Source organism: Carettochelys insculpta, chromosome 30 (assembly GCF_033958435.1).
Source record: "Carettochelys insculpta isolate YL-2023 chromosome 30, ASM3395843v1, whole genome shotgun sequence".
Classification (NCBI taxonomy): Eukaryota; Metazoa; Chordata; order Testudines; family Carettochelyidae; genus Carettochelys; species Carettochelys insculpta.
The window spans coordinates 6,858,699-6,875,667 of record NC_134166.1 but is presented as its reverse complement, the minus strand read 5'-3'; positions in this window follow the sequence as shown (position 1 = coordinate 6,875,667).

Genomic DNA, 16,969 nt, shown 5'->3' with positions numbered 1-16,969 from the left:
CTGGGAGGGTGGGGCTCGAGGCCACGCCCCAACATGTGGCTGCGGGAGCTAGACGCAAGAGCCGGGGGTGGGACGAGGCGGGCGGAAGGACATGACCCTTGATTTAGCCTGCCGCATGGGAGGGGGCTGGGCATGGTGGGTCGTGGTGAGGTCCCATAGGGGGCAATGGGGCAGAGGGGAGGCCGTGGTAGGAGTCCCGTATAGGGCAATGGGGCAAAGAAGGGGGAGTTATAGGGGTCGCCTAGAGGACAGTGGGGAAGAGGAAGGGGCATGGTAGGGGGGTCCCACAGAGGGCAGTGGGACAGAGAAGGGTGAGTGGTGGGGGACCTGTAGAGGCCAGTGGGACACAGGAGACCATAGGGACTAAGGGAGAAGAGAGGAAGGGGCTGGAAGACCTCAAGGGTCTAGGGGGGAGAGGAGGAACTCAGAAGAGGAAGCAGCTGGGGGGGGCACAGAGAAGAGAGGGCTAGCAGGTATGCAGAGACAGGAGAGGGGAGGGGGCTGCAATCCGCAGGAGGGATAGGAGGAAGCTATGGCTGTGGAAACGCAGTAAGTGGATAGGCAAGGGGATGTGGCAGGAAAGACAGACAACTGGGGTGGGAAATGCTGGGGGTAGGTACACACAAAACTACTGGGGAGAGCAACAGGGACAGGAAGCCTGAGCGGAAGAAAAGAGGTGGACAATAGAGGAAAATAAGAGCCCAAAAGAGATGACGGCAGGGAAGGTTAGTTGACCTGCCCTGCAACTCCCTATGTCTCTGCCAAGTGGCTAGCGAAGCTGCCTGTGCCCAAGACAGGCAGCCCAGTCTGTTTGCCACCAGATGACGCTCTCCAAAGTCACTTTGGTCCAATGGTGTTTTAAATGACTTCTCTTATACATCCTGCTGAGGTTGGGTGGTAAAAGTGGGTGCTGGTCAGAAGCCCAAAACTGTCCCACTTGCAGCGCTAGCTTCCAGCTGCGCCAGGGGCTGGGCACTGCAGACCTTATTGTCCTGTTAATGGGTCAGTCGGAATACAGGATGCAAAGCCTGGAGCCCTTAACGCCCTGAGCAGCTGTTTGTCTCTAAACATCAAAGCTCTTAAGGGCACACTTAAGTCCCCTTGACTTCAGAGGGGGGTTAAAATTAACGCACATGCTTAAATGCTTTACTGAAATAAGGCCCTCATGGGCATAACAAGCCTTTCTGCTGTGTGCGTACTCATGACCTCCATTGTCACTGTGACTGCATGCAGAGGCATGTAGCCAGCTTGTTTATGGCACTGGGATGGGGCAGAAGCGTCAGCAAAATAAGTGCTTTTGTGCAGTTACTTGCTGTGGGCTGGCAGAGGTCTATTAATCTATGTTCCTTGCTGCTGACATCAGTGTCAGGTGGTTGCGCACATAACGGGAAGGTAACCTATGATCTGTCACTGCCAGTCTGTTCCCCTCTCTGCAGGCTGGGAGGATCAACACTTACTGAGCTGGCCTAAAGCACATTGGAGGGAGAGATCCTGCCTTGGAAGGGAGATGGAACAGACTTGTTGGAACAAGATGTGCTATCTCTGGATTGAACTTAATGTTCCCATCCAGTAATTTGTAATCAATTACTCTGCTCTCACTTTCCACAGGGAGAGTGAGCCAAAGAGACAGGAAGTGACATGCATCTCATCTCGCAGTGAGTCAGAGGCAGTGCTGAGAATAAAACCCAGGTCTTCTTCCACCCAGTCTCATTCCTCTGAAAACCAGAGCTCCCTTTCTTCAAGAACTGGGAAGCAGAAGATGCCTGACAGAAGGCCCCAGTTCTGAGTGGAGAAGTCTGTTGTGGCTGAAACATGAATGATTAAGAGTCATCAGAATCCCATAGTACTGCATCTCTGTCAGTTTACAGTGCCTTACCCCTGGGCTACACTAGAGGGGTTATTTCGAAATAACGGGTTGTGAGGACACATTAAACGACCTGTTATTTTGAAACAAACAGGAGTTATTTTGAAATAATGTAGTCCTGGTTTTGAGAGGCATAAGCACCTTTTTTGAAATAGTGAACACTGATTCATCTGTGTTTTGCAAATATCTTTCATTAAAGAACAAATCTCATAGGAAAATAGTTGTTCTTTCTTGCTGCACTGTAGACAGAAGCCCTTATTGGAGATGTATATACTGAAATATGTGCCTAAGCATGATGTTGGGAAGTCTGAGTATTCTGGGAATAAGTAGATTTCTGTGGCTTGGAATAGCATGCATGCAGCCTCTTTGGAACAGAATTTGTTCCCTGATTTTTCTGCTCCGTACGTGATTCACATAGTCCGCAATGTGTATTCAACACATATAGCATTACAGAGACAGCATCAGCCTCATTCAGGATCCCCAACAAATTTACTTATTGAAACCAACAAAAAAAGGTGTGTGTGAGAGAGATGGCTACAAAACGGAACACGAAGAGAAATGTCACTATGACTTATCCAATGACAGCAGGGTTCATCCATGCTTCCCAAGCCAACTTTGAGAAAGCACATTAGAACCTAGCATTGTATCTGCCTGCAAACAAAAAGTGACATTGACCAGCTCGCCTTTCCTTCCAAATTAAGTGTAATGCAAATGGGAGCCAACCACATCAGTGCTGAAAGCAAGCTGGATTATCTTAAAAGAGAATGATGAAAGACTCTAAGATGGGGTTAATACTAGCACAGACCAGGGTCTGATTTTGGTCCTTAGGACATGGGTGTACATGAAAAAGAACCCCAACCACTCAAAAAAGTAAAAGCTAGTAGGAATGAGGTTAAAATGTGGATCATACCCCATTCTTCTGTTTGCTGCAAGACATCCCTGAAAACAAAACAGAATAAAAACAAAAGAAAAATAGCAGATGAAAAAGACTTTCCCATCTAATTTGATGCCTCTCTCACACCTCACCTCCGGTCACGTTCACACTCTTCTGTCTATTTATCCATCATCAGACACACCCTTAGGTAACTTTTATACTATTCCTATCACTGTGGTATCTGACCATGCTTATGTCTTTCTCTTGAGCATCTTGCCCATGCAGACTCTGGCTGAGTTGACTCCCTCAATTTCTTCCACTGTGCAAACTCAGCTTCATCTCTCTGGGTAACGCCGCCATTCCTTCATGGCAGAACAATGATTCTTCAGCAGCCTCCACTTGGAAAACTCGCTGGCAGGTGCTGTGACTGCTCATGATCTCATGTCACCAGTGCTCCCACTCATGTCTAGAAAGCCAAAGGAAGTGTAACCCCAATGGCTTCTGCAGCTCATGATGCAATTGGGGGTAGAAGAGGGGTACAGCTTGTTACTTAGAGGAGTATAAACCCTGGGATTTTTTTCCTTATAACATGGATGCTTGAACACAAAACAGATTGAAGGCAAATCTAAAGCAATGTCTGTGCACCCATTTCCAAACCTTGGACTAGAAATGACTAACACAGGCCTGCAGTGAGGCTAGAAAGAGCAAGAGAGACAAAATGCCTCTTTGCAAACCATTTGCAGTTCATCTCAGAGTTCAAGATAATTTGTCCATTAAGATGCTGACACCCTTTTAGAAAAGGGAGGGCTGTTGGCCTTGAATCCCCTGGTTAAATCTCCCTGTGCAGGGTTACATTCTGCCTTATTAAATTCCCAATGCAGGAATATGGGATTTTTCTTTACTTCACAGCCCAAACTGTCATGATGTGCATAGGTACATGGCTGGCTGTCCCCTTCCACTCCAGAGGTGCTTTCATGCCACTGGTGGGAGAGTAATAACTGTACTGTGTTGCTGTTACACAGAATCCTCATTCCATTCCAGAGGTGGCCGTATTTTGAATGCTGGGCAAAACGATAAATATATACTTAGTATTTTGCTTTCAGGATGCTTCAGAATCCAGGGCATTCTGGGAATGATTTGTTAGGAAAGGCTCTGGCTCTGTCATGCATTTTTCTAGGGCAACCGTCTTCTAAAAAAATTACTAGAGATTTACATGAAATTAGGACTTTGGCAGCTAGGGAGCAGATTCTGTTTTTAAAAATGTGATTTGTCAGTTTTGAACAAATTCCTTTCCTGCGGGTTACCTGACATCCATGCCCATCATTCTCCCCAGGACTGGGCAAAAAGCTCACTCGTGCAAATAACCAAATGTGCAGCAAGGCCACTGAAGTTCATGCAAGTGATGAAAGACTGATCAACAGCTAGACCCTGGCACTGAGCTACCAACTGATGCCAGGGTAGGTATCACACTGATGCCTGCATGAAAACATACCTGGACAACATGCTCTAGAGGTGCTGAGTACAGGTTGAACCTTGCTAGTCCTGCACCTTCAGGACTTGACCCGTGCTGAACCAGAGAATCTGCAGGACCACAGGAGGTCAATATTGTCTAGCAGCATTACTAACAGTTCCACTGCTGACTGGGCTCTTAGAAGACATTTGGGGTAAATTACAACTGAATAACAGCACAGAACACTGAGAGCCAGGACTGGTGGCTGGAAACAAACTTTACTGGATTGTGGGAAGCTTGGCCACATCCATCATAAGTGGACATCTGGCTAACTAAAATCATGCTGGATTATGGATGTTCCCAGACCTGAGTGCCAAACTAGAGAGGTTCAATCTGTATTATTACACAGTTCCATGTCAAAGCCAGCCGCATGAGAACTGGAGCAGCTCACAACACCAGTGATTCCTGTCGGGTCAATACTTGCTTCTTGGCTTTACCCCTCCCCTGCCTTCCTGGCTAGAGGGACAAACTTATCATGTCGTGTCCCCCCGCTGCTGTCTGTAAAGAAAAGAGCCCAAGGCATTACCAATAATATTCAGCCTCCAGCACAGACAGACAGGCAGGCTCCAGAGTGGGTAGAAGGCTCTGAGACCCAGCCAGGAAAAGCTGCACCAAGTGAGCAGTGCTGGAAACGTGCAAACAAGCTTCTGCCTCGAGTCTATTACATAAGGGGCTGTTGCGAGTTTAATCAAAAATCTGAGAAGAGGACATAGCGTTCTCCCAGCTCTGTTGCCTCAGCCCCTCCCTGCCAGCTGGGAACAAGGTGGTTAGTCACCACAGGCGTAAATAAATAAATACAGAGCCAGGTTGCTGGCTGCCAGCCAGCTGGGATGCTGCATGAGGGCAGCTGGCTCCTTTCTGAGCGGGTGGCTGGCAATGGGGTGCAAAGCCTGGATGTCTCTAGGGGGGCTGCTGGTTCCGATTCAGCTCACAGCCTTTGAGTCCCTCTGCGAGCTGCACCTGGTCATTGGCACGGGTGCACAGCCGCCCATCCCCTTCTGATCTGGTGGCCTTTTGCACACCCTTAGCCGGAGTGGACTGGGCCAATGGCCATCACACGAGGGCTCTCCCAGCAGCGTGTGGGAGCTGAATTCTGCAGCAAACTGGCTGATCCCCAACAACATCAAATGCCCTGGAAAAATATTCAGGAAACAACGTGGCTCCTGTGCCCTGCAAATCCAACGAGTGAGGCAATCACGCCCACCTCCAGACATTACCATAGGGATGGGGTCCTTGCAGGCCTAGTCACAGCCAGCATTCCCTGTAAGCCGAGCACTTGGGTGGTCACCCAGAAGAGATTCAGGTGCTGCCCAGCTGATTAGTGGAGCTCCCACAGCACCTACCGACAGCAGGGTGTGTTTCTAGTGGTGGTGCACATCCACATATGCCTTGGTGCACATAAAATTTATTCTGCACATGGATGGAAAAATTAGAGGGAAAGTGGGTCACAGCCCCCTACTTCTGGGGGTGTGTGGGAAGGAGAGACACAAAGTGGAAGTCTGCTCAGAGGCGTTTATGACCGGCAATGACACCTCAGCCTCTCACCAGTGAGTACCACTCTGGCCATTTACAAAATGGAGAAACTGAGGCACTGAACCTCGCCAGGCCAGTCCTGCTCTCTTTACTCACTCAGCTTCCATGGCACTAAATCTGGAGAGGAAGCAGGGCAGGACTGAGCAGCTTCCCAAGACCCATGGAACCCAGGAGCCCTGACTGAGCCATGTCCCTTAGTTCTTAGGACTTGATCTTGCTGGCTCTTCCTGTCTTAGATTCTTATCTGGCCTCATCACTATAGTAGCTGAGCCCTTCACAATCATTAAGGTATATCCTTATCACAGCCTGCAGGGCAGTGCTATTATCCCCAGTGGGCACGTGGAGAAACTGAGGCACGGAGTGGTGCAGTGACTTGCCCAAGGACACCCAGGCAGCCTGTGGCAGAGCAGGGACTTGTAACCAAGGCTCTGAACAACTGCACTAATACTCTAACCACTGCACCAGCACATAAGCACTGGCTGCTTCCTCTTTACTTCAGCTGGCCTCTGCCGAGTTCAGCCTCTCTGATCATCAAGCCTGAATTATGGCTCCCCTGCCCTGACCACAGTTTAATGGAATTTGCTGCAGGTAAGTTTGGGGGGCGCTTGTGCCTCAGGACTCCAGCAGTTGCAAGTAGCACCGCTCATCAGAGATTGAGCTGCTGGTCAGCAGAGCCTACCGTGATCAAAGAAAAATTACAGGAAACCCCCACTTCTTTCCAGACACCACCAAGTGCCAGGGCTGGTGATAGCACTGGTGGTGGCTCTCAAGGGACGCACGGCCCACCTGTCCCCCGTCAAAATTTTAATTGCTAATGGGGTCCCTCCACATGCCCTCCTCTGGTTGGCCCTCCCTGCCCCCCTCCACATGCAAGCACCAGTTAGCTCCCCAATTTCCTCTCACCTGACACCTTTACACCAAGTACATCAGGCTGGTAATGGCTTTGCACCCACTGCACAGAGCAATGGAATCAGGAAGAGCGTTCCCTGTAAGCTGACCGCTTGGGTGGCCCCCCCCAGGAGAGATTCGGGTGCTGCCCAGCTGATGAGATATTTACGAACAGGTTAGATAGACATCTATCAGGGATGGTTTAGACAGTACTTGGTCCTGCCATTGGGGCAGGGGACTGGACTCAATGGCCTCTGGAGATCCCTTCCAGTCCTAGTGTTCTGATTAGCAGAGTGCTTGTGCTTCTCCTGGTGGTGCACATTAGCACATGCTTCAGTGCACATAAAATTTATTCCACCCATGGATGGAAAACATTAGAGGCAATGCTGATCAAGGCCCCAGAGGTGCCACAAGGGGTGTTAGACAAAGACCCCTGCCAGAGCAGGAATCAAAAGCCAAGAGCCCCAGAAGGGTCCAATGTTTCTCCCAGCTGCCAGCCCACCTTTGCCTAAAGAGTCCTTCCGGTTACGTCTTCATGCTGGGCCACTTGGCCTTCCTTCACAGCTTTGGCTTGGGCCAGAGGTGAGGGAAGAAGGGGTACAGGGGGGTGGCACCACCCACAGGCATTGGGAACCCCAACTCCATGCCCCGCCTACCCAAGGGCCTGGCTGCTGGATTCCTGTCCCTGTGGCCTGCAGCCTCTGTTACCCGTCCCCTGCTTGGGCCCACTGCCAACTGCTGGTTCCTCACTCAGCCCTGCCACCAGCCCGCCGCTGAGCCCCCTGTGCCCCACTAGGCTGTACCCCCTCACACACTACTCAGGCCCGGGTCCCAACCAGGGGCCAGTTCCAGCCCTGAGGCTCCACGTCTGCGCCTCACATGTGGGACCCTGGCCCCAGCCCTGGGGTGAGGTGGGGTGGGGGTGAGGGGCGCAGACGCGGGTAACAGGTACCTGTGCACCTCAGCACCCCCCAAAATCCTGTCCAGCGCCTCTGGCTGGGGCTGCCTGTATCACCCCCCCCACGCTCCTCCCCAGAGCCAGCGCTCCCCTCCCGCTTCCTGCCTCAGTCTCCAGTCCCGGCCTCCCTCCCGCGGGGGAGAGCGGCCCAGAGCGCCGGGAGGGCCCCCTGCGGAAGGCGGGGCTGCCCGCCTAAGCCCTGGGGCGTTTCCAAAGCAAGCCCCGAGCCGGGCTGCGTTACGGAGGGCGGCGGCCTCCAGGCGCTCACGTGGGCGAGGCCGGCCGAGGGCAGCGCGAGTAACAGGCGAGCGGCCGGGCCCGGGAGGAACCAGCCACGCCCCGGCCGGCCCCGAGCGAGCGCCGCTTACATAACATTGCGGGGCGGGCGCGCACATGCAGCCCCGGCTCGCTCACAGCCCGGCTCACAGTCCCGCCCCTGCAGCGCCCGCAGAGCCGCTTCCCCAGGCACCCGGGTCGGCGGCTGGCAGCTTGTTAAACCCTCACGCAGAGCAAAGGGGATGGGGGGAGGGGAATAAACCGCATCTCCCTCTCCCCCCCCCCCATGTCCTTTCACAGCCCAGTGTGACGGTGCCAAGGTATTAGCGAGCGACCCGTCCCCGGGCGGGGGGATGAATTGCGTGTCACCCTTGGGCGTGTAAAAGTGGTTTGGTGCAGGAGTGGGCTGAAGCAGAGGACTGGGGTGCAGGAGAAGGTGTGGGGTGCAGGAGGGCTGGGGCAGAGGATTGGGGTGGAGGAGGGGGTGGGGTGCAGGGGTGGGTTGGGGCAGGGGATGGGGTGCAGGGGGGTATAGGGTGTAGGAGGGAGTTTGGGTGCAGGAGGGGGCTGGGGCAGAGGATTGGGGTGCAGGGGGGTGTGGGAGGGAGTTTGGGTGCAGGAGGGGGCTGGGGCAGAGAATTGGGGTGGAGGAGGGGGTGTGGGGTGCAGGGGTGGGCTGGGGTAGGGGATGGGGGTGCAGGAGGGGGTATGCGGTGTAGGAGGGAGTTTGGGTGCAGAAGGGGGCTGGGGCAGAGCATTGGGGTACAAGAGAAGGTGCCTGATGCTAGCTCCTGCCCAGCAGCATGGCAGGGCTAAGACACACTGGCTGCAGGCTGTGGCTCCACCCTCCTCAGCTGGCTGCTGGCATGTCTCTGCATGCCCCTTGTGGGGAGTGGGGCGGCTGTGTGCTGCCTGTGTTCACAAGCACCATACCCCCAGCTCCCATTGGCCAACTCCACACCGATGGATGCTGGGAGGATGGTGCCAGGGGGCTGGAGCAGCACACGGAGCTGCCTCTCCAACCCGCCGGGGTATGCAGAGGTGTGTCAGCAGCCGGCTGCTTCTGGGAGCAGCCTGAGCCCTGCTGCACTGCTGGATGGCAAGGGGGCACCCAAAGAGCCACCCAAGGCTCTGGAGCTGCAGATGACAGCCCTGCCTGCTCTGGGTCATGCTGCAGTCATGGAACCTCACTGCCTCTGACACCACCCTCCACCCACCCAGCCTGCCTTGAGGTTGCTGGTGGGGGCAGGGGGCCGGGCCTGAGGCTGGGTAAGGCTTAGGATGCCCCTCACTGCTTACAGGGTCTGACCTGGGTTTTCAGGTAAGCACCACAGATCTGGCAGGTCCTACCTTAGGCACTGGCTTAACTCAGAATATGGAAGGAAGGGTTAGTGATGCTATTCATTGCATTAATTATTATTATTATTTATTATTATTATTTTACTATTTCCTCATCTGCCTATTTAGTCCTGATGGTGTTTGGGACATAATAACCCCAGCTAAGGAAAAGAGATGGATTTTAAACTACACTCAGACCTCTTTACACTCTGCACTCACCCTGCTCCCAGTGTGGGGCAGGATATGGGGTATGGCTGGAGTGTTCTATTCTCTGCCTCCTCCAGAGTATGAGGAGTGGAGTGGAAATTAGAACAGCCCTGAGGTTGCTCTAACTTGCTGAACTGCTAATTATAGGGTGCTTGCGAAGGGGACACAATGCCGTAACCAAACCCAGGATCAGAGTAACCCGGAATAGGAGCCAATACTGAGCGAGGAGCAGTGGCTGAGCTGCCTGGTCTTGAGTTCAAACTTAAAAGGATATTCAGAGCTGTGGCAAAAATGTGTAGAATCAAAGAAAGTACTAAGAGACTTGCCCTGTACGAAGCATCTTTCTAAAGGCTTCCAAAGTCTATATCTACAGTCTTGCTGCTGCATTCCATGGGTAGGCAAAACGCAGCTGCCTCTGGGGTGGAACCCAGGGTGCTCTTCTGTCACTCCCAACAATGTCCCACAATGGGACTGGAAGTGAAGAAGAATCCTATATCTGATGGAAGGTGAAAAGACTATGATCAGCCTTACTAGAGCAGATCCTCGGTCCCTTAAACTGAAATCCTTGGCTTTGATAGTGGTCAGTACCTGATACTTTCTTATATGTATTACCAGAGCAGATAGGAGCCCCATGGACTCTGTGCTGCACAAACAGCAAAAATACAGTGTTTGCTCCCAAAGAGCTTCCAATCTAGAGGAAGGCAAAAAACTCCTCCTCCCTCCAGCCATGGAGTGTTATGAGGAGAGGTCAGATTCCTTCCTAAACCCTGAAGCATGGCATTGACATGTCTCCCAGGAGGGCCCCATCTCAGCTTCTCTGGATCTGGCATTAGCCTTCTCATAGTCTCTGAGGATGCAGATAAACCACTGGCTGCAATAATGTGTTTGATGGAATGATATTCTGCCACTGGCCAGGTCCTTGTCTAGGAGCTGCAGTGTGCCTGGGAGGGTGGCACAGGGGAAGACGTCTGGGGAGAATACAGGGCCAGCTTTACCCATATGCAGAACACACAGCCGTGTAGGCACCCAAAAATTTGGGGACACTCCTGGGTCTGAATGTCTGGTCGTCCGTCTCTTCCTCTCCCAGATCTGGGGCTCTGCTTCTCCCCCGAGAGGAACAAGTGAAAAACCTTGTCACCCCTATTAGCAGCACAGGAAACCTGTGAAAGAGACACTCGAGTGGTAATGAAGCCAGTGAACATGCATTTGCCAGCCGCAGCATCTACTGCGAGTTTCTGAATTAACTGTTAATCAACAGGACAGCTTAAAATTTGCTTTATAATTATTTCTTTAGTGTGTTGCTGAAGGCTAAAAAAATCACATCAGTAAAAAAATCATAATTTCTGTCCCCCCTCCCCAGGGCTGCCATCACCTATAAGTGCACCAGTTTAATAGTACTGTGTAACGTCCCATAAACACTAAGGACGTCCCTGGGAGACTAGGCAGGGAACAGTATGGTGTAGCAATTGGGGCCAAGGCAGAGGAGCTGGAAAACCTGAGCTCTGCTACTGACTCACTGGATGACCTTGGGCAAAACACTTCTCCACCTCCCCTCCTTTGTCTGTTTTGATTGTGAGCTCTCTGGGGGCAGGGGCAGTCTCTGGCTAAGTGGGTGCTGTGCCCTGGCTGGTGCCCCTGGTTGCTATTGTGAATACAAATAAGATGGGGAGGAGACTTTTACCTCTTGGGTGCTCAGCTCACCTCCAAGGACCCACCAGTAACAGCAGGTCAGTGATCTGTCCGGAGTGAGTTTAGTAGGTCCCAATCCAATTAATGACTCCACCACAATTAGCTCTAATTAGCCGCTTCAGAAAAGAGGCCAATGAGCCAGCGATTTCCCCTCTCCTAAAAGGCATCTCTCCAGGGACCGCCGAGGTGCACTGGGAGAGGGCAGTGTTAAGGGGATTGCTGTCCAGCTGGAGAAGCAGAGGCTGGCAGGCACTGGGGAGCTTCACCAGCATTTTTCTTCAGCCTGAAATTCACAGGTGGAAACTAAATTAAAAACCAGCAGCTCCAAGATGACAGGAGACTGCAGTCTGTGCTACTGCAAGCGCCACCTCCGCAGCAGGCGGGAGGGGACACTCGGCCTGCAGGAAATCTAGGTTTGCAGCCGAGCACGGGCAGATCCCAGGGGTTAAGGGAGGTGCTGATGACCCACTTTGTGCACGTGTGCTGCTGTGATGCCTCCCAGCTCTCTCTGGAGCAGCAGAGCTCCAAGGGCTTTACAAAGGAGGTCAGTAGCCTCACCCCCATTTTACAGATGGGGAAACCAAGGCAGAGAAAGTGACTTGCCCAAGAGCACCTGACAGCCCAGTGTCAGAGCTGGGAACAGAACCCAGCTGTGCTGAGAGCTGGTCCAGTGCTCTATACACTGGGTCCTATTGCTATCTGGCCCATTCAGTGGGGACCAGTAGGGGTGGGAAGAAGGGCCCCTCCCCCAACAGGAAACATACAGCTTCACCTTTTTATTTGTCATGAGTCAGAACACAAAGCAGAGTTGGAGCCCAGCCAGGGCTTGCAGGGAGGTGGCCCATTAATGCTGTATAATTACTGTGCTGACCCTCCAAAGCCCGGACTGAGGCTGGTTCTGCCAGGCCTTGCACAGAGACAGAATGAGAGACAGACCCTGGCCCAAATTGCTGCCTCAGCCTGAATAGGCATGACAGGCAATAAGTGAGGGGGAAACTGGACCGTTGAGGGAAAGTGACATGACCAAGTCTCTCAGCTGGTCAGTGGCAGAGCTGGGAGTGATCCAGAGATTCCAAGGCCAGATGGGACCATTGGGATCTAGTCTGAAAACCCCCCTCACCCCGCCCTCTGCCACTGCCAGAGAATTGCTCCAAAATAACTCTTAGAGCAGCTCTTACAGAAAAAACTATCCTATCTCGATTTAAAAATGGCCCACTGGGACCCCCGCGAAATTGTTCCAGTGGTCAGTTACCTTTCTTGTTAAAAGCGTACGTCTTATTTGCACTCTGAATTGTTGAGCTTCTGCGGCGTGGCTTGTGCTAGACCTTTCCCTGCCGCGCTGAAGGGCCCAATCTTAAATGTCTGTCCCTCACGTTGATGCTTCTAGGCCAGGGTTTTTCAATCTTTCTAAACTCCTGTACCCCATTCCGGAATCAATTTGTCTTGCAGATCCCAAGTTTCATATCATTAAATGCTACACGCTTCCAAAATCAGACCTGAAAATACAGACGTGTCAGAACCACACTGTTACTGACACCTTGGGGCCTTGCTCCATTTCAAGCACATCATTATAAAATTAACCAACTGGAATATATTGTCCATACAGTTCAGTATGAGACTTGCGCCTGGTTTTCCCTTGGGAGCCTTGTCTGAGCCTGTGCAGTTTGGAACTCCAAGTAGTTGTCTGAGTTGCCAATCCCCAGTGCTGGCCCTGGACCTAAAAGTCACACCCTGATAAACCTGTCCTGTGTTGTGACCCACATTCCCTGTAAACTGAGTGCTTGGGTAGCCACTCAGGAGAAATTCCCACCTACTTCTGGTGGTGTGTGTTCCTATTGATGGTGCACATATGCATATACCTTGGTGCACCCAACAAAATTTACTCTACACATGGATGGAAAAAGTTACAGTGAACCCTGTGTGCTGCCCCTCAGGCTGAGACACACTGATCACATACACCTGGTGGAGGACCACAGTTCCAGACTTTCCTGATCCCTCTTTAACTGTCTCTTTGTTAAGCTCAAGAGAACCATAGGACTGGTAGGGACCTTGTGAGGTTACCAATACAGTGAGCTCTTTGAATCTCTCCCCATAAAGGTGTAATCATTCTTGTGGCTCTTCTCTGACCTCACTCCAATTTATCCACCACCTTCTTGAATTGTGGGCACCAGAATGGCACACAGGATTCTAGCAGTGGCCAGACCAATGCCAAACACACAGGTAAAATCACAGGGGTACTGCTCCCCGTGTTTAGACATCCCAGCTTCAACAGTAGCCTCACTGTAGGTTCATGTTCTGCTGAGCGTGCAAGGTTAAAGGTCTAGAAAACAAGATCTATGACAGAAGCTTGAAATAATTGGGTTTGTTTAGACTGGAAGAAGAGAACACAGAGGCCAGGCCTATACTATGGGGAAAAATCATAGAATACTAGGACTGGAAGGGACCTTGAGAGGTCATCGAGTCCAGCCCCCTGCCCTCATGGCAGGACCAAGTACTGTCTAGACCATCCCTGATAGACATTTATCTAACCTGTTCTTAAATATCTCCAGAGATGGAGATTCCACAACCTCCCCAGGCAATTGATTCCAGTGTTTGACCACCCTGACAGTTAGGAACTTTTTCCTAATGTCCAACTTAAACCTCCCTTGCTGCAGTTTAAGCCCATTGCCTCTTGTTCTACCCTCAGAGGCCAAGAAGAACAAGTTTTCTCCCTCCTCCTTATGAAACTCTTTTAGATACCTGAAAACTGCTATCATGTCCCCCCTCAATCTTCTCTTTTCCAAACTGAACAAGCCCGATTCTTTCAGCCTTTCTTCATAGGTCATGTTCTCTACAACAATCAATTTAACAGACACTACTCTCAACACTGCTGGGGTTCTCTGGGATTCTTTCTGCTCTTCCCTGGAACCCTTCACCCTCGGCTTCCACTCCCCAGCTCCCTGAATTGCACAGCTGGAATCGGCATATCAAAATCAATTTTTCCTGCTGTCCCCACAGTGGGAGGTTGATGGGAAAAACTCTCCCGTCATCTTCCCTTACGCCTTGCAACTGAGGCGTGGGCTGATAGCACACAACACTGTGAGAGCCATGTGCTCCCTGTGCAGCCAATCAAAGTGCTGTGACGGTTCAGTCAGCAGGTCCTGCCCATGAAAGCATGTGCATTCAGCAGCATGTTGTACGGATGTGAGACATGGGTGATAACGAAAGATTTGAAAAGAGAAATATTGGCCTTCAAAAGGAGTTGTGATAGAAAGATTCTGAGAATAGGATGGATGCAGAAGGTCACCAATGAGGAATTATATCAGAAGATACAGCCAAAAGAGAACCTGCTGCAGAAGGTTATAAAACGGAAGCTACAACTATTTGGACATACGTGCAGAATGAATGACGAACGAAAAATCAAGACCCTAGTATGCAGCATAATGGATGGTTCGAATAGGAGAGGCAGACCCCACAGAGAATGAATAAATGATGTAGTAGATTGGTGCAGAGCTCATCTACAGAAACTAAGCCACTCTGCGCTGGATAGGGAAAGATGGACAGAAATAGTGAGAGAGGCATCAAACCCCAATGGGCGCCGAGCCCACAGTTATTGATGATGATGATGATGATGATGATGAAGAGCAATTAGCAAAACTACCCTCTCCCAGGAGACCGTCTTGGTTACCACAAACTTGCAACCCACTGAGATGAAGGGTCACTCATGCAGCCCACTCACCAGCTGAGGTTGCCCATCACTGCCCCAGATCACAACACATTTTTTCGTTATTGCGCCAGGGCAGTGCAACCCAACTGAAACCAAAACGCCGCGGTGGCAGTCAACATGCCTTGGAAAAGTTCCTTCCTGAAGACACACTATGAGCTGAGCCAGGGGGATGAACTGGCTGTTTTAAATGTTATTGACAGAGATTTTCCCATGATTTCATGGCATGCCAGTATTTGCAGCATCAGTTACCCATTCTGGTGATGGACGTGTTCTTTTCTCCTCTGGAAGACTTCCAGGGCAGCTGCCCCTTAGCACTGATTGAAATGTCTGATCATTCCTAGGTGGAAAGTGTTTCCTGGCTGTTGGAGTGAACGGAAGAGGAGACAGGTTCTTGGAAAGGAAGCATGGTCCAATGGTTAGAGCCCTAGGCTGGGCTCTGGGAGGTAGAGATGCTGGTTCAGTACCTGCTCCCTCCCCATCAAAGATCCCTTGGGGCAGTCTCAGAGTGCATCGACACAGTGGCTGGGTCATGTAATTCCCAGCTCGGGCAGACAGACATGTGCTGGTCTCTGTTGGTGCAAGCACTTAAAGATAGCGGATTGGCTTGGGCTAGCTGCCGGAATACATACCCAGGAGGTCAGGCAGGGTGGTACGTGGCCTGTGCTGCTGTGGCAACAGTGCTATTTTTAGCCACGTAGCCATCCTCCTGTGCTGGGAATGACTCTCTGGGGCTGGTTCCTTGTCTGTACGGTGGGGACAACAGCCCGGCCCTGTCTCCCAGGGGCTTGTAGAATAAATGCATTATGAGGGGCTCAGGAGGAGCCCAAATAAGTGTCTCCAAAAAAACCCAATGGGGTGGGAAGTGGGGTCTTGTGATGGCCAGTGAGAAGGCTCACCCTACCGGGCACCTTGCTGTGACTTGCTGCAGCAGTCCAGTCAATGTCTGCCTCAGTTTCCCCTACGTCCACCAAGCCAACTGAGTGTCACACCTTCTCCATCACAGATCAGACCAAGACTCAGCATCTCTCAGAGTGTAATTCAAGCCTTCCCAGCCGGGTTTGACCTTCAGGAAGCCAGTTCACCACCCCGTCCCCAGCCAGCATAAGGCAGGTTAGGATGGTGCTGTCATCCATGGCTCAGTTCCAGGCTGTCTACTGAGCATTCATAATCCCTCTTCTCCCACTCCTGTGCCCCTATTCCAAGGGGCCAACTCTGAGGGTACTCTGGGATTCTTTCTGCGCTTCCCCCAAACCCTTCATCCTGGGCTTCCACTCCCTGGGTCCCTCCATTCGTGGGCTCAGCCTGTATTGGTTCTCCGCACTTGGAATCAGGCATCTCCTTGCCAGAGCTGTCTCCATCAAGAGCTCTGCCAACAGCTTTCTGGGTTAGGTCTGTTCCCCAGCAGCTGCAGGCTAGGTCTCTCTCCAGGCTCCAGCAGCCCTCATCAGCTCCTGGCTGTTCTTTCCTGCTCCTGTTCTCAGTTACGGCCTGGGTCTTTCAAGAGACCCAACATCCTCCATCAGGAGGCCATCCACTAGTCCCAGGTGAACGGGTTCTCTTCTCAAAGGGGCCTGTCCCCCAGTGGCAGGTGGCCAATGGGTGGAGAGGTGCCCAAGAGATAATACTGCTATTCAAATGTGGTTCGTGGATTGAAAAGACTTTGAGACCCTTCACAGGGCCTCTCCCCTGAGCCCAGTCACCGCAGCTCCTACCACGGCTGAATTGCTATCTTCACATTCGTGTGCTAGGGTGCAATCATGGGCATGCTGTGGTCTGCTTAAGCATCCAAGCCCCTGCAAACCTGAGCAGTGGTGTAAAGCTGACACAGCCACCTGGAGCATCCCTCAGGCCCCTGAGGCCCAGAACAGAGCTACATGCCTGCCCTTCTGCAAGCTACACTCTGGCTGCTCTGCCTTGCCATCTTCTGAGCTGCCCCATACGTGTGCCCAGCTGGGCAGGTACCAGGCAAACTCTTTCCTGGGTCTGCTTAGCAAGGCAGCACCTCTCCCTGCCCCTGCTTCCCAGCAAGTGAGGCCCAATGACTCCCCAGGCAACTGCGCAGTCGATCTGAAACCAAATGGGCACCGTGCTCCAAGAGCAAGGACTATGCCAGCCTTACACAGGAG